This window comes from Pocillopora damicornis, chromosome 1 (assembly GCF_964200805.1).
Source record: "Pocillopora damicornis chromosome 1, jaPocDami1.2, whole genome shotgun sequence".
Lineage (NCBI taxonomy): Eukaryota > Metazoa > Cnidaria > Anthozoa > Scleractinia > Pocilloporidae > Pocillopora > Pocillopora damicornis.
This window is the reverse complement of record NC_142670.1, coordinates 18,625,724-18,647,820: the sequence shown is the minus strand read 5'-3', so window position 1 is coordinate 18,647,820 and position 22,097 is coordinate 18,625,724. Positions and strand designations below refer to the sequence as shown.

The 22,097-nt window shown below is 37.6% G+C and overlaps 3 pseudogenes; 2 read left to right on the top strand and 1 right to left on the bottom strand.

Annotated features, from left to right (window-relative positions):
* Positions 1 to 22,097, bottom strand: part of LOC113664212 (uncharacterized) — a 187,467-nt pseudogene that overhangs the window by 44,617 nt on the left and 120,753 nt on the right.
* Positions 5,446 to 6,418, top strand: LOC149052491 (uncharacterized; annotated as a pseudogene).
* LOC149052490 (uncharacterized) lies at positions 10,219 to 11,706 on the top strand (annotated as a pseudogene).

Below are 22,097 nucleotides of genomic sequence, written 5' to 3'. Positions count from 1 at the left end.
TTTGAAGGGGGGGAAGACTTTTGCTAATTTCACGATGTTTTTACTTCCTTTAAGGCTCTGCTCGATTTTTTGGGGGGCCAACCCCCCAGCCCAGGTCCGAGACCTTGCGTGATGACAGAATTTGGATATATATGTATTACTCGCGTTGTTTTATTTATAATACCGAGTGATAATTTCAGGGAGTAAGGAGGAGCAACAAAAGGATTCTTATCAAAGCGAGGTGCCATTTTGAGTCAAACATGGTCGGACACCGTGAAAACAAAGGGTGACACGCAAGCAGTTTACAACAAATTTGACATGAAAATAATTCTGATGCTTCTTTGAAAAGAAAAAGAAGCTTGAACAGTAGACATCGCAAGATCTTTGGCTATGAATAAAGAATACTCAATGCACTAGAAGCGCACACATCGAGTTCTAGATGCTCTTGAATAGTCTGTTTAACAAATGCAGACGTACAGTTATTTTAATCCCTACCAAATTATGTCAAGACAAACAAAACTTCAAAAGAACAGCCGTCCTGCCTCGAAGAAGGACAGATTTTGTCAAGAATAACAATTTGACCGATCAGTACCTGAATGTTGTTGTTGCTTTTTTTTAATTATTAATTAACCACTTGACGTGAATTTTACAAGGTGAGATTAACATTGACAGCTCGTGGTTGGCAAATTACTTTTATTGTTGTTGTTGTTGTTTAAAGGTGCTGACGGGGGGAGGGAAAGCGATGGGAAATGGGTAAAGATGCTCATACGGTGTCTCAAACTTTAGTGGACTACCAGAGACCTAGCTGGTACCTTTTAGGGTGTTTTTCGCTTAAGAAAAAACCTGAAATAAGCATTACTGGGACGAATTTAATGATCTGACTCGAGCATCCAGAGCATATCAAGAAAAGGGTTTTTATTTTGGGGATTTTTTAATTTTTTTGTGTTTGAATTGGTACTTTCTAGGGGAATAGGGATATACACCAGTTGCTGCCACTCCCACACGGATAAGACTCAGGTACCTTTTATAATTTTATAGGGGTAGTTTTCGCAATTCCCGGCGCCCACTCCCGCCCTCTTGTGTATCAGGGTCCCCCGGTGAGTGCTGATACGTGCAGCACACTTGAAATTTAGCAAGGAAAAATTTTGATGCGATTTTCTGGTGAAGAGAAAAAAGTTTTGTCAGCGTCTAGAAGCTGGTATAAAAGGGACTTTACCACCATGTGCCCAATTACGCCTCCCGCCAGACGGCGGGAGGCCAACAAAGCGCTCAGACATTAATATATAAAACTCTGCCTCTGTATGGATTTTTGATAGCCTATTGACCAATTCCCGATCGAAACCTAACTCTGACGGGACGCGTAATTTTGCACAAGGTAGTAAGTATAGCCTACTTACCGCAGCCAGGTTGTATGAATTTTTCAGACGTCTTGAGTACATCTGTGATACAAGCTTGCCAATCCCTCTATCTGCTTTCGGAATCGACTCAAGCCTGCCTTTATTATGGCCGAACACTTCTTTAGACGCTCTATATCTAATACTGGAATCACGACTCCACCCAACACCGAGATTTCATCAATGAGTGGGGTAAATTGTAAAATCATCGATATCTTTTGGCAGCTCGAAGATGCACCCGACAAAATAATTGAAAACTTGCAACTCTGCAAGTGACTTGAAATGTCTTTTTGACAACTACACAAGGGAACGACTTGAGATATGCAACTTCGGTCTTCTCGATAACTAAACCCACAAGTTCCACTAGCGAACGATTTAAATGAACAGCAAAACTCCATATTATCATCTAAGATCAGACGCTTACACAACAGATCAGTTAGCTAAATCAGTATGTAGCTTGTCAATCAAATTAACTTTTGTTGACATTCTTTGACTTCCGCCTGCAAAGGAATCATTGATGGAACTGCACATTTTAGATTTCTGAATGCAATAATTCCTGCAAGGTTTTTCTAGATATCGTTCAAAGAGGAAAAAAAAAACATCTCTTGATATTTCGGAGGTTGATTCATCTTTGAATCCATATATATCTGTCACGCTTGTCATGTAACTGATATAATAAGAAGGAGTAGATATATGGCCTTGTTTATTTCATAGTCGCTAGTAAGTAAATTTTGCCGACTTTGAGTTCTTCTCAAGATAGAACAACACAAGGAAATATTTGCAATACTTTATAACCATGCTTTTTTCTTTTAAATGTAAAAGCTCAGTAGATTCTGTCATACCGGTCATTGGTAAAACTGTCTTTGTTTTGATGCTACTTTTCAACATAGGAAAAGTATGTCGGACAAAAGTATTCACCAAAATCTAACTATTTCTTTGCCAGCTTCAGTAATGACAGGGAATTAAGTTTAGATGATAAAGCAGAGGATTATGTTGACAGAAATACCGGTGGTCAAGTAAATTCGTTACACGAGGACAAACAACTCGGGTACTATTCACGGTCAAAATTTGCATATTTGAGCGGTCAAACTAAAAAAATTATTTCTCGAAAACTAAAATATATTTTCACCAAAAAACTACATCATAATTATTAGGACATATTGGGCTACCAAAATAAAAGTAGGAGTGAAAGCAAATTTTGGGTGACTTGCCGCTGTTTGTCTGATGCATGTTGACATTTAGCTCTTAATTTTCTTTAAATTGAGCTCAAGCACCGAAAAATTTGAAAACCAGATGCGTTCCGAGGCTGCAAATAGGATATTTGTAGCAAAAAAGAAAAAACAAATGGCTAACATGGTTTTTTTTTCCTTCATTGTTCCAGCATCGTCTGGACCAAATCTCGCGGATTCCATCGATTCTATATTTAAACGGCAGAGAGCTTTTCCTTTGCTTAAATATCCTCATCTAAACACAAACGGAAGCTGGGAGAGTTCAAGAAAGTTATGCAAACGTTAGACACAACTAAGGGTTTGCATAGCTTTAGAAAGTATTAAAAAAAATTCTTGCCAATTCATGTTCTTGTTTACTTTCTGTAACGAACTTATCCAAGATTTAGAATCAAGCGCGAGTGGACGAACTCCCTTCTCCTGGCATGGAAGATATAATCCCCCAGTGGCTACCCAACCTTCCTCCCCGCCTCTTCCTTCCACCCTAATCCTCGGAGGCTAGTTAGGTTGAGAACTGATGAACTGGGTGGATACATCGTAAAGTTTGTCTGATTGATGACTAAAAATCCTAACCTTCGCTATTGATATTAGTTTAAAACAATAATACACCTTGTGACTTTGGTGAATATGTCTGATCATTGCAACTTTGTAACTGTTACAATTATCCCTGTAAGTCTTTCGTTGTCCCTGCTCATCGTCCCTGTACATTGCCTGCATGATTAAAATTAGAAAAAATAGTCTTCACTGTTAACTTACAGCCTTCCTAGGTTGATATTGTTCATAAATATGTCTTTTGGCAAATTCTCCAACTGGTTGTTGTCCAAGTACCTGTCAACAAATGACGATAGTTGGTCTTCAACCGCATTACTGATATAAACGTATTGTCATTATCATCAATATCTTCAAGTGACAAGAAATGTTTTTGATAAGAGCCCATGTTGCTCATAGTACAGCAACGTATTTATATTTTCAGGTAAATCTGTCAACTCCATTATTTAGTTTCGCTCATCAGGCGCGAATGTCTTCCAAGACATCCATCCATAAGTAAAACATTCGTCAATCTATCATTTTCCACAGAAAAGATTTCGATGTCGGCATGGGAAACAACATGATATTCGAGTTTCTTAAATGGGTTTTTCCTTACCATTATAAAATGAGGGGAAAACACAAACAATAGTTTATCCAAAGAGCATTTGAAATAGCTTAGACAATTGTCGTAATTTTGCCCTTTCTGTGATTGAGCTCGAAAATGTCAATCACAAGTTCCCTGTGATGTATGTAGCGAACGATTTTTCCTGAACCGAGCGATCTGATAAAATTTCCTTGTTCCAGTGTTGGTTCAGCCTTTTCAAAAGCGATAGTCCATAAAAAAGAAGCCAGATCGAAAAGCTGCGGACAGACAGGCCCACTGATTTGGCTCAAATTTTGCATGCAAAATGGGTTAAGGATTTTGATCATGAAAGAGATATTTTTTAGGGTTGAAATCTATTTTTGTAAAAAAATAAGGCTCAAGGCCATTTGGAGACCCTCATGAACTTCGGAACGAGGCTGGTTAAGAGAAACTTTTCAATGCCTGGGCTTCCTTTGCTTTCTCATTTTTGTGTCTTTTTTATTATTATCATTATTATTTCTATCATAAAACAAGTGTGCAATTCTTCCTCTTTGGTTTGAATATTAAATTTCGTAGGAAAAAAAAAAAAAGAAAGTGTTTGAGCGCGCTATTAACTTTACTCAGTTTTAGGTGTTTTTATATTCCTGAAAAATACCGTAAGTTCAGAAGCTTGCAGTGCTGTACATATGTCGAGTTAGAACAATTTGTAAGTTTCTAAAACAACAGCTGTTAGAGATTATTCGCTACAGTGAGTTCAGAGCAGGGCAACTTCAATGCACTGCCATATCTCCCAGTAGAATATGCCGATAAGGTTTCTGGAGATTTAAGTCGCAGTCTACCTAGAGGCGGACCGGTGCATTTCGGTTGAAAAAAATTGATCTCTTTCAAACTATTCCCATGAATCAGTCTTAGTCTGAAAGTATACTAAGCAACCTTGATTTCCCGAAATAATGACAAATAAATTTTTCCCGTGGGAAAATCGGTTCTGCGCTTGAAGGCCTATTTTTGATAGTGTTAACCATCATAAATGGCTCGTTTTTTCACAAAATGTTTGTTTGAAGAACTTTTTCGCTTCGCATATTTAGATCGATCATTTATAAGAACAATGGTTTTTGACACTGAAAATTATTTTTTCGCTTAACACCTATTTGCCTCTGCTGTCATGACCGTAAACGTGCAACTTTCAATCTCGCCTCTGCTTAAAAGTCCAACTTGTTCCCGATGACATTTTTATTCAGAATAACTAAAATAAGAGAGAGGAGTAAGTAAATTCAAAAATATTTTGTGATTTCGGTTAAATTTTTTCAGCAGAGCGGGCTCATTTTAGAAAATTACAAACAACACCGCACAAAGAGCGGACTTAATTATATATCTAATCTACTTATTGTTGACGCCTGTATTGAGCACTTTGAAGCTTCTTAATGCTTGTTGATGCCATAAAACAGCATTTAGAAGAGAAAATTCTCAATCCCATCTGCCGAAAGTTGACTCTTCGTCCTAAGCGACCTATTCTTTTCTTCATCACTCAGTATTCAAATGAAAAATGCAGGAAATGGCACTTTCGAGACCCTAGATTTAAAATCTTCTGTAGGAGCATGCTCCTAGATTCATTACTTTGGATGGCCTTCGGCGCTCAGTGTTATCTTCTTGTGCGTTCACCTTAAAAATCTCACGCTACACCTGGAGGATGTCAACTTCTCGAAGAAATCGGAATAAATTTACAATTAGATGAAAAATGACGTACAATAATACCCACCAGCGCTACGCTCAAAACACAAACGTATTAACAATTCATTGGCGGAGTGACGGTGGCGCCGTAATTCGTAATTTCATTTATCGCTACATACGTGCATTGAATGAGGCCACAAAGTTTGTTGGATGTGATATACATTACTACGACCCTTATAAAGCCACTATCACACTGACAACGACGCATTTTTTAAGAAAGATGGCTTCAAATCAGACTAACCGTTTTCAGAGGCTAGATTTATCAGTAGAGGAGTTCATAGACGGACAGGAAAATGAAAACACCAAGAAAAAGACTAAACAATTTGTTGCTCTGTTCTATGAATTTCTTGCTTTGAAAGGGGAGACGAGGCAAATGAACCAATGACTCCTCCAGCGCTGAACAAGTTTGTCAACGAGTTCCTTATAACGGTTCGCAAAAAAGAAGACAACTAGGAATACGAGCCTAATTCCTTAACGGCATTTTTCGCTGCCTTTCAGCGCCATTCGAAGAAAAATCAACTATGGACTTTGCCTTATGAAAAACGTCCAGTTCGAGAAAACTCGGAAAGCGCTTCAGTCAAAGCAAAGGGATCTAAAATGGAAAGGCATGAGCAACAAGCCTAATGCTTCTGCTGCTTTAAGTGAGGAAAATGTTCAAGTTCTGTTTGAAAAGGATCTCTTGGGAAGTTCCACGGCAGAAGCGCTTTTAAACACGGTATGGTTCAACAACACAATCTATTTTGGTATACTAGGCTGCAAGAGACATAGAGAAATGTGTTCAAGGGGAGACGTAAAACTTTGTCAAAACTTCCACAGGGCAGGAGTACCTCGAATTCAATGAAAGAGAAACCAAAACTCGTTCAGGAAACGATCCACGGAATGTAAGAGCTATTGCACCGAAAACTTTTGCCATGCCGAACAACCAGAAATGTCCAGTAAAGGCCTACAAAGTCTACGCAGAAAGCGACCCGCGGAAATGAAAACCGACGATGCACCGTTTTACTTTGGCAGTAAATAATGTAAAATCTGGAAACAACCACTTGCTGCCAATTGATATTATGCAACTGTCAGGACACAAAAACGTTCAAAGTATCACTAGCTACTCTACTGTCTCACAGAAACAACAGTTGAACATGTCTCACACTCTCACTGGAAAGTTTGATTCGCCATTTTTTAGTGAGCAATGGAATCAGATGGCCGCTCGCATTAATACGAAATTTAGAGGAAAGGACTCTTATTCACAGACTTGAGAAAACTTGTTTTGAAAACACAAAGATGGCACGATTAGTCTATCATTTCCCACAAAAAATGATGGGTCAGTTAATTAAACAGAGTTAGCTATGGTTCAACAAAGTCGCGTTCTAAGTTATTCTAAATGTGGCTAATCTTAGCACATAAACTTTAGTAATTATGTAGAGCGTAAATAAGGCATAAAACGCGGACTAGAAAATCATTTATCTGCCCAAAATAATGCATTTACTAACAGGTTAGGTGACGACAGTCAAAGGAATGAAGTTTGATAAATAGACTGTCAGTTAATAAAAAAAAGTTTATTAGATATCTAATTGTTTTGTTCACTCCTTCAGATAAAGGAAAAAAAGTGGCGTTCTCGTTGTGAGAGGGAATCGAACCCCACAAAGCCTATTAAGAGAGCGCAAGCGCTACCACTGCACCACACGCTTGCTTCTTTGCTTGATTTATCTCGTTGCTTTTAGCCCATGCTCCTACAAAATGCCTTGAATCCACAGCAGGAAATAAAAGATTGCTATTTCTTTTGTCTTTTCTCAATAAACCGGGCTTTATATCATCTGCAAGCGGAGGAGCTTGTTCCAGCTTCTGACAGTTGTTCATCAACTGTTATTTCCTCTCGTGAGACGAAGGAGGCAAGTACAATTAAATTCGTTTTCACTCTTACTTTCATAGTTTGTAGCCCAATATGTCCTGATAATTGTGGTGCAGTTTTTTTGTGAAAATATATTTTAGTTTTCGAGAAATGACTTTTCTCGTTCGACCGCTCAAATATGCAAATTTTCACCGTGAATATTACCCGAGTTGTGACCTCGTGTCATGAATTTACTTTACCTTCGGTATTTCTGTCAACATAATCCTTTGTTTTATCCTCAAAAATTAATCCTCTATCATTGTTGAAGCTGGCAAAGAAATATCTATTTTTTGGTGAATAATTTTGTCCGACATACTTTCACATGTCGAAAAGTAGCTCAAAACAAAGACAGTTTTAACAATGACCGACATGACAGAATCTACTGAGCTTCTAGCTTTTAAAAGACAAAAGGATGGTTATAAAGTTACTGTAAATATTTACTTGTACATTTTTGTTGTTCCATCTTGAGAAGAACTCAAAGTCCGGCAGAATTTACATGCTAGCAACTATGAAATACACGTGGTGTACGTACTGGTCGCCACCGTTTATTGTCATAAATTACTAAAGTAACTTTATAACCATCCTTTTGTCTTTTAAAAGCTTGAAGCTCGGTAGATTCTGTTTTTTCTTCATAACTCGACTGCATATTACATTTACTATTATTATTTTTTTCCCTTTTTTGCTTTTGTTTTAAATGGCTTGTTCAGGTAATAAACTTAAATTTGAAATTAGAAGATCCTCGCAGCTAAGAACACTACTGAAACTAGTAGTTGTAAGTAGGACCTGAAAAAAATTTCAGGCCCGTACGGGATTTGAACCCATGACCTCTGCGATACCGGTGCAGCGCTCTACCAATTGAGCTAACAAGCTAACTGGGAGCTGGTCAATGAATTGGGTACAAATAAACATCCGAGTGAATGAAGATTTAGATATATGAAAATTCACATATTTGCACTGCGGTGGAAAGATGAAATTAGAAGATCCTCGCAGCTAAGAATTTTTTTTCAGGTCCTACTTACAACTACTAGTTTCAGTAGTGTTCTTAGCTGCGAGGATCTTCTAATTTCATCTTTCCACCGCAGAGCAAATATGTGAATTTTCATATATCTAAATCTTCATTCACTCGGATGTTTATTTGTACCCAATTCATTGACCAGCTCCCAGTTGGCTTGTTAGCTCAATTGGTAGAGCGCTGCACCGGTATCGCAGAGGTCATGGGTTCAAATCCCGTACGGGCCTGAAATTTTTTTCAGGTCCTACTTACAACTATTAGTTTCAGTAGTGTTCTTAGCTGCGAGGATCTTCTAATTTCATCTTTCCACCGCAGTGCAAATATGTGAATTTTCATATATCTAAATCTTCATTCACTCGGATGTTTATTTGTACCCAATTCATTGACCAGCTCCCAGTTGGCTTGTTAGCTCAATTGGTAGAGCGCTGCACCGGTATCGCAGAGGTCATGGGTTCAAATCCCGTACGGGCCTGAAATTTTTTTTTTCAGGTCCTACTCACAACTACTAGTTTCAGTAGTGTTCTTAGCTGCGAGGATCTTCTAATTTCATCTTTCCACCGCAGTGCAAATATGTGAATTTTCATATATCTAAATCTTCAAACTTAAATTTATTGAAAAAAATCGCCGATGCAAAGTCATTCACAGCGAGATTCAGAGAAACTTTTTGTTATAAAATTTATGTTTGAGGCTACTTTCATATTCCATTCTAAATCATATCTTACACTTTTCTGTTCATAAAACTTTCTTTACATTTATGAACGCAAGAATCCTCTCTCTAAAAACAAAGCAATTTGTCTGGTTCAATGTTGTATATATTTCTCATCCCCTAAATATTCCAGCCACCCCTCAGAGACTTTACAATATTCTATACCCAAAAGGCTTGGAAAAAGGACGCAATGGAAACAAACCTAATTTAAGCGCTCGAAATAATGGATATCAGCACAGAGAAAAACCTTTTTCCCCATTGCCTGGTTTTGTTTCCTATGACAAATCATTATCAGAATTATTCATTTCTACGGATTTCAGGGAATAAGGTGAACGCACCCACAAGGCACGTTATAACACGCTCGCACGCCAATAGCATAACACAATTACCGTGCAGATATGCACCTAAAAATAATTGCTTATGAAAAGCATGTTGGTAGCCATTTTTCCTATCTGGCCAGCGCGGTACAGCTTTGAATCTATAACTCGCTAGATTTTTTTTTTTAACACGCTAAGTTCCTTTTTTCCCTTAACACGCTAGCTTATCTTTTACAACCCAGCTTAATTTTTCACTTGCGTTTGTCAAGTATGTTACTAACAGAATATAAGCGAAAATGAAGATCTCCTGTCCTATTCGAAAGTTGTAATAAAAAAGGAAACACTCACGACAAATCACTTTCCCTCAGGATTTTCAGGAGGAATTCAGTGAGCACGACGTGTTTCACAAGGTCCAGAGGAGCTCAGTTTGAACTCATGAATTACTGTTTTAAAAGTTAATCCTTACCGCGTAAAATATAAATCCTTATCGCTTCACGCAGTTAATAAGCCCTATCAATCCTAGCAACGGATTACCGCCTCCATGTCCCCTTAACGACACGGTCGCTGTTTGTCACTCCATGCAAGTCGGCAATTTTAAAACAAATAACCGCTGGTTAGCCGGCGCAAAACGAAGCTCTTCGAGGGAAGCCGCGTATCATTCATCATTATATACATACTGAGATTTACGCGTCAAAATTCATCGAGACAAAAATAGTTTCTTCGCGCTAGAGACGCCAGCTGATTGGTCATACGATTATCATTATTTTCACTGATAAAAAAAACCGTTTCGCTAGCTCGCCGCTCCTCTTGACTGACAAACAGCACATTTCTAAGAGCTTAGGCGCATTTTTTTTTAAAGAAAGATGGCTTCAAATCAGACTAATCGTTTTCAGAGCCTAGATTTATCAGAAGAAGAGTTCATAGACGGACAGAAAATGAGAACACTAAGAAAAAGGCTAAACAATATGTTGCACTGTTCCGTGAATTTCTTGTTTTGAAAGGCAAGACGAGGCAAATGAACGAATGACCCCTCAAGCGCTGAACAAGTTTAGTTCCTTCTAACGGTTCGCAGAAAAGAAGACAACTAGGAATACGAACCTAATTCCTTAAGGGCATTTTTCGCTAGCTTTTAGCGCCATTTGAAGAAAAAAAAACTATGGATTTTGCCTTATGAGGAAAAACACCAAAAAAAAACCAAACAAAAAACACGACGCTGCTCTGTTCAATGAATTTCTTGTTTTGAAAGGCAAGACGAGACGAATGGACGAATGACTCCTCAAGCTGAACAAGTTTCTCAGCGAGTTCGTGACGGTTCGCAAAAAAGAACACAACGAGGAATACGAGCCTAATTCCCTAAGGACTTTCTTCGCCAGTTTTCAGCGCCATTCGAAGAAAAATATACTATGGACTTTGCCTTATGAAAAACGTCCAGTTCGAGCAAACTCGGAAAGCGCTTCAGTCAAAGCAAAGGGATCTAAAACGGAAAGGTATGGGCAACAAGTCTAATGCTTCTGCTGCTTTAAGTGAGGAAGATATTCAAGTTCTGTTTGAAAAGGATCTCTTGGGAAGTTCCACGGCAGAAGCGCTTTTAAACACGGTATGGCTCAACAACATAATCCATTTTAAGTTACTAGGCTGAAGGGAGCATAGACAAATGTTTTCAAGGGGAGACGTAAAACTTTTTCAAAACTTCCACAGGGCAGGAGTACCTCGAATTCAATGAAAGACAAACCAAAACTCGTTCAAGAAACGATCCATGGAATGTAAGAGCCATTGCACCGAAAATGTTTTCTGTGCCGAACAACCAGAAATGTCCAGTAAAAGCCTACAAAGTCTACGCAGAAAAGCGACCCGTGGAAATGGAAACCAACGATGCACCGTTTACTTTGACAGTACTCAATGTAAAATCTTGCAACAACGACGTACCGCCAACTGCTATTATGCAACTGTCAGGACACAAAAACGTTCAAAGTATCACTCGGTACTCTACCGTCTCACAGAAACAACAGTTGAATATGAGTCACACTCTCACTGGAATGAGTTCGAGAAATATAACTCCCCAGTCTGGCTGTTCTATTCCGGAGAAAAGAAAGCACGAGTTTGACGATCTCACTTATCCAACATTTCGTCCATTTTTTTCTCAGCAAAGCAAGGAACCAGCAGAGCAGCCCGTTTCTCTTTTTTCCGGGCGCTGTTCTAAGCGGAGGACATATAGGTGCGGCAATAAACACTTTAAATCGCCCACACTTTCAGTGTGAGAGGAAAACCCTAGCAAAACTTACAAAAGAATCAAACCTCTTGGTTCGGATTCTTACTGGTGTTTGTCAATTCAAGCATGCGGGTCCTCATAAGCAACAAAAAATGAAGTCTCGGGTTTTTCGACATATTTTCCGAATGTCTTATTTCATTCTTACTAGCTCTGCCTTTTAACGGCATTTTTGCTCGATAATTTAAATGTAAAGTATTTTACAAGGAAGCCATTTCAGTGCAACTCTCGAACTGTGAGGGCTTGACCGCGCGTTGTTTTCCTTAGAAAGAAAATAAAGATATGTTTATCTTTGAGTTCTGTTCGCTTATAAATCCAGGAACGTATATGATAAATAAGTTATTTCACGGTTGGTTCACTTGTGCGAATTTTATTCACTCGTTGTGATTAAAAATCGTACGCGCTCACCAGCCGTGGAACAACCTACAATTGAACGCTAATCTTGGCATCTTACGAGCTCTTCGTCTTTAGCACTGCGGTATATACCTTGCGCAACGCAAATTTAACGTGAGGATAATTAAAATTAACATGGTCGAAGGTACTAACGAGTCTTTTTTAGCTCGCAAACTCAGCGAACTTAAATTTTCAAACTCCTCTGGACCCTGTGCGTGTATTCACTTGCTTTTGGTTTCCATAGTTAGGTCATTTACACTACAATATGTTTACACGCGCAAAGGAACAAGCAGACGCTTCGTAGTCGTTCATTATCAAGTTTCAAAATGCAATTACTCATTCTTAGGAGATGGTAAGATGCAACACGTCGAGAACTAAAGGTTTCCACCAGCTGGACAGCGAAAAATTAGGCTTTCTTGTGCCCGTTTTACAAAGAAAGTTTGACTCGCCATTTTTTAGTGAGCAATGGAATCATATAGCCGCTCGCATTAATACAAAATGTAGAGGAAAGAGAAGGACTCTTATTCACAGACTTGAGAAAACTTGTTTTCAAAACACAAAGATGGCACAATTAGTCTATCATTTCACACAAAAAATTATGGGTCAGTTAATTGAACAGAGTCAGCCATTGTTCAAGAAAACTGCCTTCTAAATTATTTTAAATGTGGCTAATCTTAGCATATAAACTTCACTAATTATGGGGAGCCTAAAGAGGGCATAAAACGGAGACTAGAAAATCATCTATCTGCCCAGAATAATGCATTAACAAACAGGTTAGGTGACAACAGTCAAAGAAATAGGAATAAAAGGAATAAAGTTTGGTAAATAGACTGTCAGTAAATAAAAAAAGTATATTAGATATTTAACGATTTTGTTCACTCCTTCAGTTTTTACAGTAACTTTATAACCATGCTTTTGTGTTTTAAATCTGGAAACTCAGTAGATTCTGTCATATCGGTCATTGTTAAAACTGTCTTTGTTTTGATGCTACTTTTCGACATGGGAAAAGTATGTCGGACAAAAATATTCACCAAAACCTAATTAATTCTTTGCGAGCTTTAGTAATGACAGAGGATTAAGTTTAGATGATAAAACAAAGGATTATGTTGACAGAAATACCGAAGGTCACGTAAATTCGTTACATGAGGTCACACAACTCGGGTAATATTCATGGTGAAAATTTGCGTATTTGAGCGGTAAAACTAAAAAAATTATTTCTCGAAAAATAAAACATATTTCCACAGAAAAACCTACACCACAATCATTAGGACATATTGGGCTACCAAACATGAAAGTAGGAGTGAAAGCAAATTTTGGGTGACTTGCCGCTGTTTGTCTGATGCACGTTGACATTAGCTCTTAATTTTCTTTAAATTGAGCTGCCGAGTTTAAGCACCGAAACATTTGCAAACCAGATGCGTTCCTAGGCTGTCAATAGAATATTTGCGGCGAAAAAGAAAAAAAAAGGCTGACATCGTTTTTTTTCCTTCATTGTTCTAGCAACGTTCGGACCAAATCTCGTGGATTCCGTCAATTCTACATTTGAACGGCAGAGAGCTTTTTCTGTGTTTATATATTCTCATCTAAACACGAAGGGAAGCTGGGAGAATCCAAGAAGGTTATGCAAACGTTAGACACAATTAAGGCTTTGCATAGCTTTAGAAAGTATCCAAAAAAAGTTATTGCCTATTCATGTTACTTGTTTATTTTCTGTAACGAACTTATCCAAGATTTAGAATCAAGCGCGAGCGGACGAACTCCCTTTTCCTGGCATGGAAGATGTAACTCTCCAGTGGCTACCCAACCTTCCTCCCCGCCCCTTCCTTCCACACTAATGCTCGGAGGCAAGTTAGGCTGAGAACTGATGGACTGGGTGGATACATCATAAAGTTTGTCTGATCGATGACTAAAAAGCTTAGCCTTAGCTATTGATATTTTTTAAAACAATAATACACTTTGTGACTTTGGTGAATATGTCTGATCATTGCAATGTTGTAACTATTACAATTATCCCTGTAATTTCTCCTCATCGTCTCTTTGCATGGCCTGCATGATTAAAATTAGAAAAAAAATAGTCTTCACTTTTGACTTACAGCCCTCTTAGATTGGTATTGTTCATAAATATGTCTTTTGGCAAATTCTCCAACTGGTCGTTCTCCAAATGTCTGTCAACAAATGACGACAGTTAGTCTTCAGGCGCGTTACTGATATAAACGTATTATCATTATCATCAATATCTTCAAGTGACAAGAAATGTTTTTGGTAAGAGCCCATGTTGCTCATAGTACAGCAACGTATTTATATTTTCAGGTAAATCTATCAGCTCCATTATTTAGTTTCGCTTATCAGGCGCAAATTTCTTTTAAGACATCCATCCGTAAGTAATACATTCGTCAATCTATTATTTTCCACAGGAAAGATTTCAATGTCGGCATGTGAAACAACATGATATTCGAGTTTCTTAAATGGGCTTTTCCTTACCATTATAAAATAGGGTGAAAACACAAACAATAGTTTATGCAAAGAGCATTTGAAATAGCTTATACAATTTTCGTGATTTTGCCCTTTTTGTGATTGAATTCGAAAAGTTCAATTCGAAGTTCCCGGTGATGTATGTAGTGAACGATTTTTCCTGAACCGAGCGATTTGATAAAATATCCTTGTTCAACTGTTGGTTCGACCTTATCAAAAGCGATAGTCCATAAAAAAGAAGCCAGATCGAAAAGCTGCGGACAGACAGGCCCACTGATTTGGCTCAAATTTTGCATATAAACTTAATTTTGATCATGAAAGAGATATTTTAAGATTGAAATCTATTTTTGTAAAAAAATGCGGCTCAAGGCCATTTGGAGACCCTCAAGAATATGGAAACGAGGCTGGTTAAGAGAAACTTTTCAATGTCTGGGCTTCCTTTGCTTTCTCGTTTTTGTGCCTTTTTAATTATTATCATTATTATTTCTATCATAAAACAAGTGTACAATTCTTCCTCTTTGGTTCGAATAGTAAATTTCGTAGGAAAAAAAAAATGAAGTGGTTGAACGCGCTATTCAATTTACTCAGTTTTAGTTGTCTTAATATTTCTGAAAAATACCGTAAATTCAGAAGCTTGTAGTACTGTTAATATGTCGAGTTAGAACAATTTGATAGTTTCTAAAACAACAGCTGTCAGAGATTATTCGCTACGGTGAGTTCAGGGCAGGGCAACTTCAATGCGCTGCCACATCTCCCAGTAGAATATGGTTTCTGGAGCTTTAAGTCGCAGTCTCTCTAGAAGCGGACCGGTGCATTTCGGTTTAAAACAATTGATCTCTCTCAAACTATTCCCCTGAATCGGTCTTAGTCTAAAAGAATACGAAGCAACCTTGATTTCCCGAAATAATGAAAACTAAATTTTTCCCGTGCGAAAATCCGTTCTGCGCTCGAAGGCCTACTTTTTGATTAACTATCATAAATTGCTCGTTTTTTCACAAAATTCTTGTTTAAAGAACTTTTTCGCTTCGCATATTTAGATCGATCATTTATAAGAACAAATCACGTAATTTTTTTTTTATTTTTAAGTGGTTTTTGACACTGAAAATTATTTTTTCGCTTAACATCTATTTCCCTCTGCTACTAGAACCGTAAACATGCAACTTTCAATCTCGCCTCTGCTTAAAAGTCCAACTTTTCCCGATGACATTTTTATTCAGAATAATTAAAATAAGAGAGAGGGGTATGTAAATTCGAAAATATTGTGATTTCGGTTAAATTTTTTTTAGCAGAGCGGGCTCATTTTTGAAAATTACAAGCAACACTGCACAAAGAGCGGACTTAACTATATATCAAATTTACGTATACAACTTATGGTGGATGCCTGAATTGAGCACTTTGAAGCTTCTTTATGCTTGTTGATGCCATAAAACAGCATTTAGAAGGGAAAATTCTCAATTCCATCCGCCGAAAGTTGACTCTTCGCCCTAAGCGACCTATTGTTTTCTTTATCACTCAGAGCTCAAATGAAAAATGCAGGAAATGGCACTTTCGAGACGCTAGATTTAAAATCTTATGTAAGAGCATGCTCTTAGATTCATTACTTTGGACGGCCTTCGGCGCTCGGTGTTATGTTCTCGTGCGTTCACCTTAAAAATCTCACGCTACACCTGGAGGATGTCAACTTCTCGAAGAAATCGGAATAAATTAACAATTAGATGAACAATAACGTACAATAATACCCACCAGCGCTACGCTCAAAAATAGAAACGTATGAACAATTCATCGGCGGAGTGACGGTGGCGACGTTATTCGTAATTTCATTCATCGCTACATACGTGCATTGCATGTGGCCACAGAGTTTGTCGGATGTGATATATTTTACTACGACCCTTATAAAGCCACTATCACACTGACAACAACGCTTTTTTTAAGAAAGATGGCTTCAAATCAGACTAACCGTTTTCAGAGCCTAAATTTATCAGTAGAGGAGTTCATAGACGGACAGGAAAATAAAAACACCAAGAAAAAGACTAAACGATATGTTGCTGTGTTCCATGAATTTCTTGTTTTGAAAGGCGGGACGAGGCAAATGAACTAATGACTCCTCAAGCGCTTAACAAGTTTGTCAGCGAGTTCCTTTTAACGGTTCGCAAAAAAGAAGACAACTAGGAATACGAGCCTAATTTCTTAAGGGCATTCTTCGCTAGCTTTCAGCGCCATTCGAAGAAAAATAAACTATGGACTTTGTCTTATGAAAGACGTCCAGTTCGAGCAAACTCGGAAAGCGCTTCAGTCAAAGCAAAGGGATCTAAAACGGAAAGGCATAGGCAACAAGCCTAATGCTTCTGCTGCTTTAAGTGAGGAAGATATTCAAGTTCTGTTTGAAAAAGATCTCTTGGGAAGTTCCACGGTAGAAGCGCTTTTAAACACGGTATGGTTCAACAATACAATCCATTTTGGGTTACTAGGCTGCGAGGAGCACAGGGAAATGTGTTCAAGGGGAGACGGAAAACTTTGTTAAAACTTCTACATGGCAGGAGTACCTCGAATTCAATGAAAGAGAAACCAAAACTCGTTCAGGAAACCATCCACGGAATGTAAGAGCCATTGCACCGAAAATGTTTGCTGTGCCGAACGACCAGAAATTGGTCGCTCGCATTAATACGAAATGTAGAGGAAAGAGGAGGACTCTCATTCACAGACTTCAGAAAACTAGTTTGTTTTGAAAACACAAAGATGGCACAATTAGTCTATCATTTCCCACAAAAAAATTATGGGTCGGTTAATTAAACAGAGTTAACTATTGTTCAACAAAGCCGCGTTCTAAGTTATTCTAAATGTGACTAATCTTAGCATATAAACTTTACTAATTATGGAGAGCGTAAATAAGGCACAAAACGCGGACTAGAAAATCATTTATCTGACCAAAATAATGCATTTACAAACAGGTTAGGTGACGGCAGTGAAAGGAATAAAGTTTGGAAAACAGACTGTCAGTTAATAAAAAAAAGTATATTAGATATTCAATTATTTTGTTCACTCCTTCAGAAAAAGGAAAAAAAAACGTGGCGTTCTCGTTGTGAAAGGGAATCGAACCCCAGTAAGCCTATTTAGAGAGCGCAAGCGCTACCACTGCACCACACGGAATGATCGCTAAAAAATTTCCTTACAAATTTTCTTTAACGATCTATTTAGCGCACGAATTTTCCTAAACCGATGCATGTTTCAAATGAAAATGTGTTAATGCAGCTTTATTAGGATAGAAACCAAATATGCGATATCACCCACGCATTCAAACGGCTGCTTTGAAGGTCGGATTCCATGCGTTGCTCTTACACCAATATTCAAAAAGACTCCAAACTTACAGCCACCACAGCCGGGTATTGTTACTGAAAATTCTTGATGGTAAATTCTTTAACTCGTTGTTGTTCAACCACCTATCAAAAATAAATTAATTTTTTTTTAATTACATGGTATACAACAAAAACGTTCAGAGAATAAGAGTGCCCTAAAAAAAGTTATTATTTCTGTTCTCATGCTCTGATAGAAAGGCCTAAAATAAACTCACAATTATTACAAAATAATCTGTATATGGGGATGTCACATTTTTCCTTTTTTTTTTTTTCAAATTTTTTATCTCTTTGTCCAAACGAGAATATTTAGAGGAAAATTGAAACACAAACCCGAGTACTGAACCACATAGAATATTCTTGACTTGTTAATGAGGCTATTTAAGGAAGAGGAACTGAAAAGGTTCAAGGAGCTAAATTCTATCCCAGAATAATTCCGTTGGCAAATTTCCTTACAAATGTTTCTTCGATAGTCTAATTCGCGAACAAATTTTCCTGAACTAATGCATGTTTCAAAGGACATTTCATAGTCCAAGTGTTAATGCGGCTGCAGCCATGCGGCCACTCTAGATGGGTATTGCTATTGAAAATGCCTGATGGTAAATTCCTCAGCTGGTTGTTGTTCAACAGCCTATCATAAATAAGTTAATGTATTTTCAATTGCATTGTATACGACAACAACGTTCAAGGAATAAGAGTGCTCGAAAACTGAAAAAGTTGTTACTTCTCTTCTCAAAAAAAAAAAAGACAAACAAAACAAAAGGCCAAAGCAAGTAAAAGCTTTGGCAACCCCTGTGTGCAAAAAAAGCAAACAAAAACAAACGAACAAGTTAAGGTATGAGTATCATTTGGTTTCCGGTTCACGCGACATTTCCCAATTATGATCTACTCACGAGAATGTCTAATTAGTTTATTTAATTTATGAGAATTATATTTTTAACATGGATATATTTATCTTGTAGGAATTGAAAGACTCAAGTAATTTTTACGCACATAGATTGTCACGTTATACTTTAAGCGTTGTTTATTTGTTTGATTTATCTCGTTGCTTTAAGCCCATGCTCCCACGAAATGCTAGTACGGAAGCTATTAGAAATATGTAAAATCGTCATTATTTAAATCAAAGGTTCAGGCCGATGTTGCTTTGAAATCAGGAAAGTCTCCTAGTTCATGAATCCTTCTTAGTTTCGAATCTTTAGCCCATCGTTCATTATTTTACATCCAGATGTTTAAATGCAATTGTATTCCAGAGAATAACACTCCTTATAATTAATAGACTGTTCTTTCACAGACTCGCGAGTGCGCACAAGAAAAAAAAATTGTGCGCGCGCCATTTTCAAAAACACAACCACACGCTGCATGACAAAAAAATCGATTTAACTGTTACTTCATCTCTTCAGTCGAAGGAAGCGAGTACAACAAATGACCGTCATTTAATTGAGTACTAGACATGCCTCTGATGAAATCTATTTGCAAAAAGTCATCACAAAGAATCAAACTCCGAAGTGTGTCAGTATATTCCCGCAATCCAACTACGAACAAATTTGAAATATTTGGGCGAGTCGCCCAAAATTCGTTTTGCCTCCTACTTTTATATTTTGTAGCCCAATATGTCCTAATAATTGCACAGCAGTTTTTTTGTGAAAATATATTTTAGTTTTCGAGAAATGACTTTTCTTGTTCGACCGCTCAAATATGCGAATTTTCACCGTGAATATTACCCGAGTTGTGTGACCTCGTGTAACGAATATACTTGACTTCCGATATTTCTGTGAACATAGAAAAAGCAAAAAAAGAAAAAAGAAAAAAGAAAAGAAAAGGACACAAATACTTTTTTTTAACAGGCTAGATTGTCTTGAATGTAAACGCGGTATGAAATCCATTTCTTTTCCAGAACGAAACTCATTTTGGAATAATGTAAAAGGTACCTTAAGGACGGACCGTTAGATTTTTGAGGAGGGGGGGATTTTTGCTAATTGTACGATGTTTTTTCTTCCTTTAAGGCTGTGATAGATTTTTGGGGGGCTTGTTACCCAACCCCCCAGTCCCCCCTCGTACCCCTAATCAAAAATCTAACGGTCCGTCACTCAGATGCTCTCAGGTCCTAGAACTTTTTTTTGGGATGACATAATTTGGTAAAGATTAAAATAACTGTACGTCTGCATTTGTTAAACAGACTATTCAATTGCATTCAGAACTCGATGTGTGCACTTCTAGTGCATTGAGTATTCTTTTGTAACATGGCCAAAGATCTTGCGATATCTACTGTTCAAGCTATTGTTTCTTTTCAAAGAGGCATCAGAATTATTTTCGTGTCAAATTTGCAAGCGTAACGACCGATCACGTTTCCGCAACGTTTTAGGACAACTCGGCATCTATTCTCCATTCAGTTGCTATTAACCTAAAATCTTCAATGTAGAAGATAAACGAACGAAGTTTGAACGGTTAAAAGGAGATATTGGTCAATTTTCAGAATCATGCAAATGATCTTTGACACAAGCGCAATTGAGCAAACACATGGATTTGCGTTGTTTTTAAGAAGTTGGTGGATGGAAGCTATAGATCTACCCGCGGGTTTAAGGCAATCCGTGACCTCATTGGTGTATAAACAATGCACTGATATGTTTTTCAAGCCCGATTAACGCCTGTATTTTGAGAATTCTTTCGTACAAAGTAGTGAGTTTTTAATATGCAAATTAAGGTCGAAGAGAAGGGTCTCCTCTGATCACGCTGGTATGTAAAATATTTCAGCTGAAGTTTCCATATTTTGTCTGTGAACTAACTGAATACATCTTGTAACTTGTAGCAAGATAGAGTTCCCAGAGCTACATTGTTGTAGTCGCTGCGCGCTGGACAAAATCTTCGACATTTTACACTTTCGATCGCCGTTCACAGGGGTGGTTTGGTCAAAAATCATTTTTGACTTGTGGCGACGCAAAAAGAGAGAATTGGAGAACAACTAGAGTATTCTTGAAACATGCGTCCTAAACCCTTTTCATGGGAAAAAAATAAAAGAAAACTTTTTTCTAACGGGAAATCGAGAGGACCGCTCTTAGTGAGAGCGGCACTAAAAATCATCTCTTTGTGCTATATTATCTCACTGGTCAGTCGAATATACTTCCAGTACGTTTCGATGGTAGGGTAAGGCTAAAACCAAGGGAAAAATTAAACATGTTCTAGCTCCGCAAATCATTGAAAGTTGGGAAAACCACGATCCTTTGTCGCGCTCGACTATGTATTTCTTCCTTTCAGACAGGTTTTGTGCCTTTAGGTTCTGGATTTGCATTGGATTTTATCCAAGCCATTTGTTTCCTTTCTTCTCATTTCACGTGAAAGTCTTGTTTAAGTAGTCAACTTCAATTTGTTAGGGAAAATCACCAATGCAAAATCGTTCATAACGGAATTCAGAAAAAAGTTTTTGTTAAAAGTTTTGTATGAGGCTACTTTCATATTCTATTTCATAATACATCTTACACTTTTCTAAACATAAACCATTCTTTACATTCTTTACATTTATAACCTCAAAATCTTTTTAAAAAGAAACAATCTCTTTGATTCAATGCTGTACACACTTATCATCTAGTGAATATTCCTGCCGCCCCTAACAAATCTGAAAAATATATTACACCCAAAAGGCTTGAAAAAGGACACAATGAAAACAACCTTAATTTAAGCGCTGAATGTAATGGATATCAGCAGGGAGAAAAGTGTTCTCCCAATGACCGGTTTTGTTTCCTATTACAAATCATTATCAGGATTTCTATTTTATGATCGCTAACAAATTTCTGGGTGCCGTTGGTTTAGCTCAAATGCACCTTATCGAGCGCGACAGTAATTTAGGAAGTTCCGTGTTCTGCTTCAGATATATGTTCCCTCGTGGAACATTATTTTTCAAGAAATGAGGCTTCCTCACAGGTCTCATGTTGCTTGTATCCCTGTATCCACTTTATTAGAAATATAGCCAGCAGTAGTTAAATTCAATTACGGTTAGAGAGTTCCGGATATCTCTATAAAAACTTTACAAATTCGTAGGAGTCAGAGAGTCATATATTAAGGTCTTTACCAGTGGTACTTTGTTGCTACTGAGCTTGAGGTAAGATGATTCAGAGACGCTCGAATATTGGATCTGGATTTAGGAAGGATTGGTTGATGGGATTAGTACTCTCTCCTGGCCTCTCAAACAATTTGTTCGGATTAATCAAGTTTGTAAATTTATGGCATACTGTAATACTGATTCATAGACGCTTGGAGATAAGTTAAA